The sequence below is a fragment of the Glandiceps talaboti genome, chromosome 9 (assembly GCF_964340395.1).
Source record: "Glandiceps talaboti chromosome 9, keGlaTala1.1, whole genome shotgun sequence".
NCBI classification, from domain to species: Eukaryota; Metazoa; Hemichordata; class Enteropneusta; family Spengelidae; genus Glandiceps; species Glandiceps talaboti.
In genome coordinates, this window is record NC_135557.1 from 23036225 (window position 1) to 23043724 (window position 7500).

General features: G+C 34.6%; 1 protein-coding gene across 1 annotated transcript in view; it reads right to left on the reverse strand.

Annotated features, from left to right (window-relative positions):
* Positions 1–6143: 6143 nt before the first annotated feature.
* The window catches only part of LOC144440237 (uncharacterized), a 17041-nt gene continuing 15684 nt past the window's right edge, over positions 6144–7500 (reverse strand). The window contains exon 14 of the mRNA XM_078129552.1: positions 6144–7500. This exon is cut by the window's right edge and continues 614 nt beyond it. The gene's annotated coding sequence lies outside the window, so the exon portion shown is untranslated.

Consider the following 7500-nt stretch of genomic DNA (forward strand, 5'->3'; position numbering starts at 1 on the left):
GGTCGCACTTCGTGAACCTAATATGAGTATCATCATGGAGATTTATAGACGGTAGACGGTACACACATGAATTCAGTTTAAAACTTCAAAGTTATTCTACGGAGTGCTATTTCATACAAGGGAAATTACAATGTGTTACCATGATGTGCAGTACTAAGACATTGATTATTTGGAGCTTATTTGTCACAGACTTAACGTCTGGTTTTCGGGAATGCTCCATTATTACTCAAGGTTAGGCTAGTACTTGTAGTCACGTGACATTATAATAAATTATGTGCTTGACGTGATATGTACACACACACACACACACACACACACACACACACACATACATATAAGGAAAGAATTATACAGTCTGAATAAATAAACACAATCGGATATTTTGTTCTTTTTCAAGACTATCAAGGCACGACATATAGCAGGTAACAACCCGACTATATATTTCTGGCAATGTATTTGTAAGTGAGGAACAAGTAGAAATGTAACTTGCTGAAGTCACTATAAATAGTTATGTCATTATTAATTTAGTTTTTATCTAAACTTAATATACACACTAGAATAGTTTCCATGATGGTCTCGTGGAGCGGTGTGTCCTTTTTGACTGGAAAAAACTACTTTTCCATGTATCCCAAGTAAGAGAGACGTATAAAAATGCAAATAAATCAATAAATCTAAAAAACAATAACAAAATGACCAATAAATATTTAAACTAATAAACAAATAAATAAACAAACAAACAAACAAACAAATAAATAAATTAATAGTAAATACGTAAATAATACATAAATAAATAAATAAATAAATAAATAAATAAATAAATAAATAAATAAATAAATACATAAATAAATAAATAAATAAATAAATAAAACAAGATTTAAACAGTAAACGGGTATTTTCGTTTAAATGAGTATAGTCTCTCGTACTGAGAAAAATCGTTGTTTACGTCGACGGCGATACTCGGCCAATCTCGGCTTATTTGCCATTGTGATAAAGCATGTCTCCGTTGTTTGTCTATAACAAACATTGCAAACACGTTCATTTTGGTATCTAGCTAAAATTTGTACAAAGCAAACTGTGTGGGATTTTTCTGTTTTGATTGAATTCAAGCGAGCCAAAAATTTGTCAAAAATACAACTTCAATATATCATAAACCACGGATTTATATATATATCGAATGTTGCACGGTGTACATAAAGATATACCAAGGTGAGCCCAATGGAGCTTGGACGCACTACAAAGATGGCGCACGTTGAGTTGTGGATTGTTTTCGTGGTCATTTATGGTAAGCCATTGTTATTACAATCTGTACTCGTTTCTTCTCGTCTAACATGTTGAATAACCATAATACTTCATGTGCAGTAGGAGTAGGTGATATACAAATGTAGACTTAATACAGGTCTTTGGTTAGGACAAATCCGTGAATTCGACAAAGATGTCTGTCGTCTGGCCAATATTTGCTTTTCGCTTTACCTCGAATACGGCAATACTGATGAATGGTTTATATGTATTATTCAATGTCACCAAACTTTTAAAATTATTGTAGCTACACGACACCAAAGTAACACAATAATTCTACAAGTTTCTACATATTCACAATAGTATAGAAACCGACTCGGGTAGAAAGGCGTACTCGTACTCTGTAGATGGTCATTCACACTGGACGACAATCTCCGCACCTTCAATAGCTAAGTTGGACTTGGCAATCGTTCTTAACTAACGATATTGTGAAGTATCATGACATACCCAAGTCTCCTGGCTAGAATTTAAAAGGATGTACATGTAGACGATACTTCGTAGCATACACGGTGTTTAACATACACCCTGTCTCTCACTATATATATATATATATATATATATATATATATATATATATATATATATATATATATATATATATAGTTTTGGTAGTACTGGAACTCTTTCTTGGGTGTAACTCGGAGTTTCACGCATATTGCGATCATCAGAGAGTGTCTGATGATCGCAATATGCGTGAAACTCCGAGTTACACCCAAGAAAGAGTTCCAGTACTACCAAAACTATTACGCTCTGCCACTGCGGTATAGAGCACTGTCTTAGCAGATTGATACTCACCGAGTTATATATATATATATATATATATATATATTTTTATATATATATTATTTTTTGTATTTGCCAGAGGTCGAAAAAAAATTTACATATCAAGTCAGGAAAATGAAATAATTAAGTAATCACATCGCCAATGAGAAAAAAAAGTATATATATAAGAATAACTTGAACTTCTGGCTGGACCACAAAAATAGTTTGTTCAAACTAGTCGAGTTCGCGTCCCAAGGAAAACATATACAGTAATATGATATGAATATAACCAAAAAAAACCTTGAAACAACAGACCAGAACAAAAGCAAAACACACACACACACACACACACACGCATACACACACACACACACACACACACACACTATGTTACGATGATACATCTATCTATAAATACTTGTCCTGTTAAATAAGAAATAACGAAGTTTCAACATGCATGTAGATGACGCTTGGGAAACACCTCTATCTAGCGTTTGTGTAATTTACTGAGGTAACACCGCAAAGTGAGCGGAGACAACCTCACGTCTGTTTAACTTACGTATGTAGTCTCGGCGACTAGACATTGTTTATCATTGCTTATGAAATTATGTTAGTCTACCATACTTACCACATGCATATCACAATGTGTAGTATGTGATTGAATAACGATCAATCTGATAATTGATGATTGTACATACCTACTAAATACTGGTAAATAGTACAGTGATTACGTAAATAACAAACGAAAATGAAACATAGACTATACACTACTCAATGTACTTACAGTTCACATGGGTTAAAAACCAGAGTCACTTTCTTGCTAATTTTAGATTGATTTCATGTAAAACTAATATCTTAATGTGAAAACAAATAGTGGGTGAATCAGTAGAACATTGATCTTCATCATTCATGTTGAATATTGAAATAGAAGTACATTGTACTAACGAGTATTTTTGTTTTGCAGTTCTCAAATTTTGCTATTCACAGACAACGACAGAAGGACCTACATACACAGTGTCTGTATCTCAGGGAGAATCTGTATCATTTAACTGTACTGTTAACTGGAAATCAAACTTCTATCTTTATGATTCAATCATCTGGGTAAGAAGTAACGACGGTATTACTTGGACTCAGCTTGCACAGTGTTACCTTGTTGGGACATGTACTATACCATTACAGTACCAACCAGTGTACACCGTAGACATTTTGATGGCTGGCAGTGATGACGTATTTACACTGATAGTTGATCCCATTAGTACTGAGGAAGAAGGGTTGTACGACTGCCATTCTGTTAGTGAAACATTTCCTTCAGCACCCCATGGTAAAATTGTGGTTCGAGGTAAGTAGTCACCAGGATTTTTTTATGTTAATTTTCCGGGATCAAAGATAGTGGCAACGTTAACAACAACAACAACAACAACAACAACAGCAGCAGCAACAACAACAACAACAACAACAACAACAACAACAACAACAACAACAATTATCCAATTATTTCAACATCGTTATGGTTGACCATAATCAGTGTAACGTCAATGAAGTAAAATAAATAATATTTTGTCCAACTCTATCTGTTATGATACAAAAAGGAACAAGAGGCACGAAACGGAAAAAAAATTAAAGATTTTACCTCTCATCTGCTTTATTACAATTGAGTAACTAACCGATGAATACACTAATCTTATGTTGTTCTGAACCCCCCCTCTCTCTCTCTCTCTCTCTCTCTCTCTCTCTCTCTCTCTCTCTCTCTCTCTCTCTCTCACTCACTCTCTCTCTCTCTCTCACTCACTCACTCACTCTCTCTCTCTCTCACTCACTCTCTCTCTCTCTCTCACTCCCTCTCTCTCTCTCTCTCGCTCTCTCTCTCTCTCTCTCTCTCTCTCTCTCTCTCTCTCTCTCTCTCTCTCTCTCTCTCTCCTCTCTCTCTCTCTCATTGTCATTGCAGATAAACTTCCAATGATGACGACTAGTCAGACTTACGGTCCAAGTACATTTTCTACCGAAATAGGTATTTCCGATAGTGTATTTCTGCATATAGCCGAAATTAATAAATGGCAATTCTGTCATAATTTAAAGACTTCGTTTATAGACTGACACTATAAAACGGTTTGAACCTGATTACACATACCATTAGTTTAACATAATAATAATCATGCAATTCTCATTTTTAATATTCACCGCCAATTTTCAAGCGAACGTTCTTCATCTCGTAATATATACATTATTGGATATCTCGTGATCCACGAGATCCTGTGCGAGATTTTGATTTTGCTTCATAGTTATAAATGACCATGTCACACCCAACATTCACTCCATATATTTCTAAGTGAGGATTTCGATAGCTAGGGAAAAAAAGTACATATTAACTGATAAAATTTGTTTCATATTACATATACAAAAAAGTAAGCCAAGTAACTTGTGAAATCTGTGAGTGTAACAACACTACTGCGATCATTTTGGGATGTCTACTAGCCGTGGTATCACTGTGTCTTATTCTACTGGTATCCTTGATGTGGCTACGAGGTCATCTACTAAACATGTCATCTAAGGTAAACAGACAACGTAATTCATCCCGGTATCGGTATATTTACGTTCCGTTTTCATAACACTTCCTATTCTGTCTTTATAATCAGAGAATGTGACACCATACATGTACATTAATTTATATGATTATGCACGTATCGAATTATATATTTTTTGTTCTAGTTTGATGATCATTATTGAGGTAAAATTAAATTTAAAGGATCTAGTCACAAACTACCCTTTTTAAAGAATATTATTCCTTGTTGTTATTTTTGTAAACCAATTATAAGATGAAAGCAAACTTTAACCAGCGGGAATTAACAATGTCGAGAAGTAACATTTCGACTAAAGGTATCCGTCATCGTCGTAAACATCCACATACTCTTTTACGACACTGACCAAGATGCAGTGACCAAGACTAGACCTCATAAGACTTCAGACCAATACACTAGACGTTACGAACTGTTGTTGCTAAGTCGAAATATGTTGACCCTAATGGCTAACTATATTCTTCAGGAACCAGTAACTACACGTGCAGCAGCGAACGAGGCTGACACTTCCTATGAGTCACTGAGGGCAAGGCAACCGTCTCCGTATATGCAGGTAAATACTGTAGTGTCCATTGAAAACTGTTGCCTGTGCCACATTTCCGTGTCTAGTCGCTGTATAATAAACGTAAGCTCACGAATAATACACATAATGCAGACAAACAAACAAACACACACACACGCGTACATACACATGAGTAATAAATATGGGGCAAACGAACGAACTGAACAATAATATGTAAAATGCTGAATTTAATATTCAAACATAAGATACGGCAGATATATCTTGTCGATTTATGTATTACCCAGAGTCGGTAAATTTAACGTTTCCTGTTGTGCCTTTTTTTTTGTTTACAGTTAAACCTTAATAGGCAAAACGACAATGTGAAAACAGAGACTGATGTTTACGTTATATCACAGTATGAAGCAATTGATAATGTTAGGACGAACCTGACACGTGATCAAGACTCGAATGGAAAACTAAATTCTCAAGATTTAGAAACGTCCAAGGCATAGTTGATTTTTTGACTAAAACGTCAATACCATGTCAAGGTTGATAAGAAGGACCACGCCAATTACTTAAAGTGTTATGACTGGAGTCAGTGAGTGTGTAAAGAATGTAGTCCTGTGACCTTAGGTCACCCCTTACTTCATATTCTTTTTTGATAATGCATCATTTAAGTTTATTTCAAGTATATGCACGAATAGGACACGAGATCTTTATGGAATCAACATAGAGGGCGCTAATCATCCTAGCTACGTTTCCCTGTCATGGCTAACAAGTCTACATGTCATCCATGGTAACGGCATCTTGTGGGATACATCTCATATTATCATTGGTATTATAATATTATAGTTTTGGTCGTTAATATGTTCAGTACTTTATTTGTTTAGGGAAAAAGAAAAAAAAAACTACAAATGTGACATACCTCAGACTCAGAACAGTAAATATATACAAAATATTATACTTGTACATGTACTTGTATGTTAGTTTGTTAAATCTTTTTCCATACTTTATTTAAATGTATATCAGACTAAATCGTGATTTGTCGAAATGAAACCACAATGCATGAAAATTTAACAAATAATTCTCCATTATGACGTAGACTTGCTGTCAAACTTGATAACTGAGATAATGTCCTTAAGAAAATTATTTGAATGAATAAGAAACACAAGTAAATTACAGATGAAATATGAAATATTTCCACCTTATCACCCTTCTCTTGTAAGCTACATAACCATCAGCTTTCACGTCTAGGTTTAGTAAACACACAGTTTTTTAAAAGTTCAACTTTTTAAAAAATAAAAATATACACTCACTATAAGATTGTGAAGACTCTTTGTAACATATATATGGATATTCTATGTTAAGTACTGTATATGATAAACTGATGAATAAATTATGTAAATGCTGTTTTTCTGAGAAAGCTTGATATGGGACGAAGAAAGACGGCACTTGTGTTCATTATTAAATTACCAGTTGCAATTCATGAGTTTCGTGGCTGTCTATGAATCCGAACAAACAAACTTTATGTGTCCAAGCCTAAGGAACTGTGGCGCTAGTACATCCCCTCATGAGCTAACAGTCATTAAGATAGGGGACCCACTTCAACATCCCTTCAACATACAGTAAAGGGTTATGAAATAATATGTTTTAACATATGTCTTACAGTCTATTTATATCAACAAATATATGTGATTATTGAAGGTTTACCACATATACATATGAATGTACACTGGCAAGCTAATACGTTAAAAGAGCGCCGTCACTTGACTGTTTCTGCAGGCGTCTTTGACAAGAATTAAGAATTTAGTGTTGCCCATGGAAAGTACATAGTTGCATATTTGTATTCACACCAGCGTGTTGGATTTAGGCAAAGATTAGGGAAATGAAAAAAGTTAGACGTTCTATGTTATCTGCAATGGATGGACACCTAGCGTTTCTATTCAACTACCCCTGTGTGCTCAGAACAATATAGTAAATTGTGGTCTGAGCTGTGTCTAGATGTCTGAACTGTGTGCTCCCTTTTCTCATGTCTTCTATACAATTATCACACTGTATCTTTTAAATTAAGTACATTTACATTTCTGGAGGTAAATGAATACTACAAACAAACAAACAAACAAATGAACATTATATTATAGTAGGATATGATGGCTGAAATACGTTGTCAAATAAATATGTGTGTACGGATATCTTGTCTGTAGTTACCCGTAAAAACTTTGGTAGAATTCACAGTCGTCAATTCTTCCTTGAGATATTTAACGACTGGGTCTTGTATCCGTTTCATATGGAATGTCTCGAAGCCCATACGTCATTACTTCAGGTTTCTGTACATCTGCCAGAATCCTTGCCCTTTTGAGACGCTAA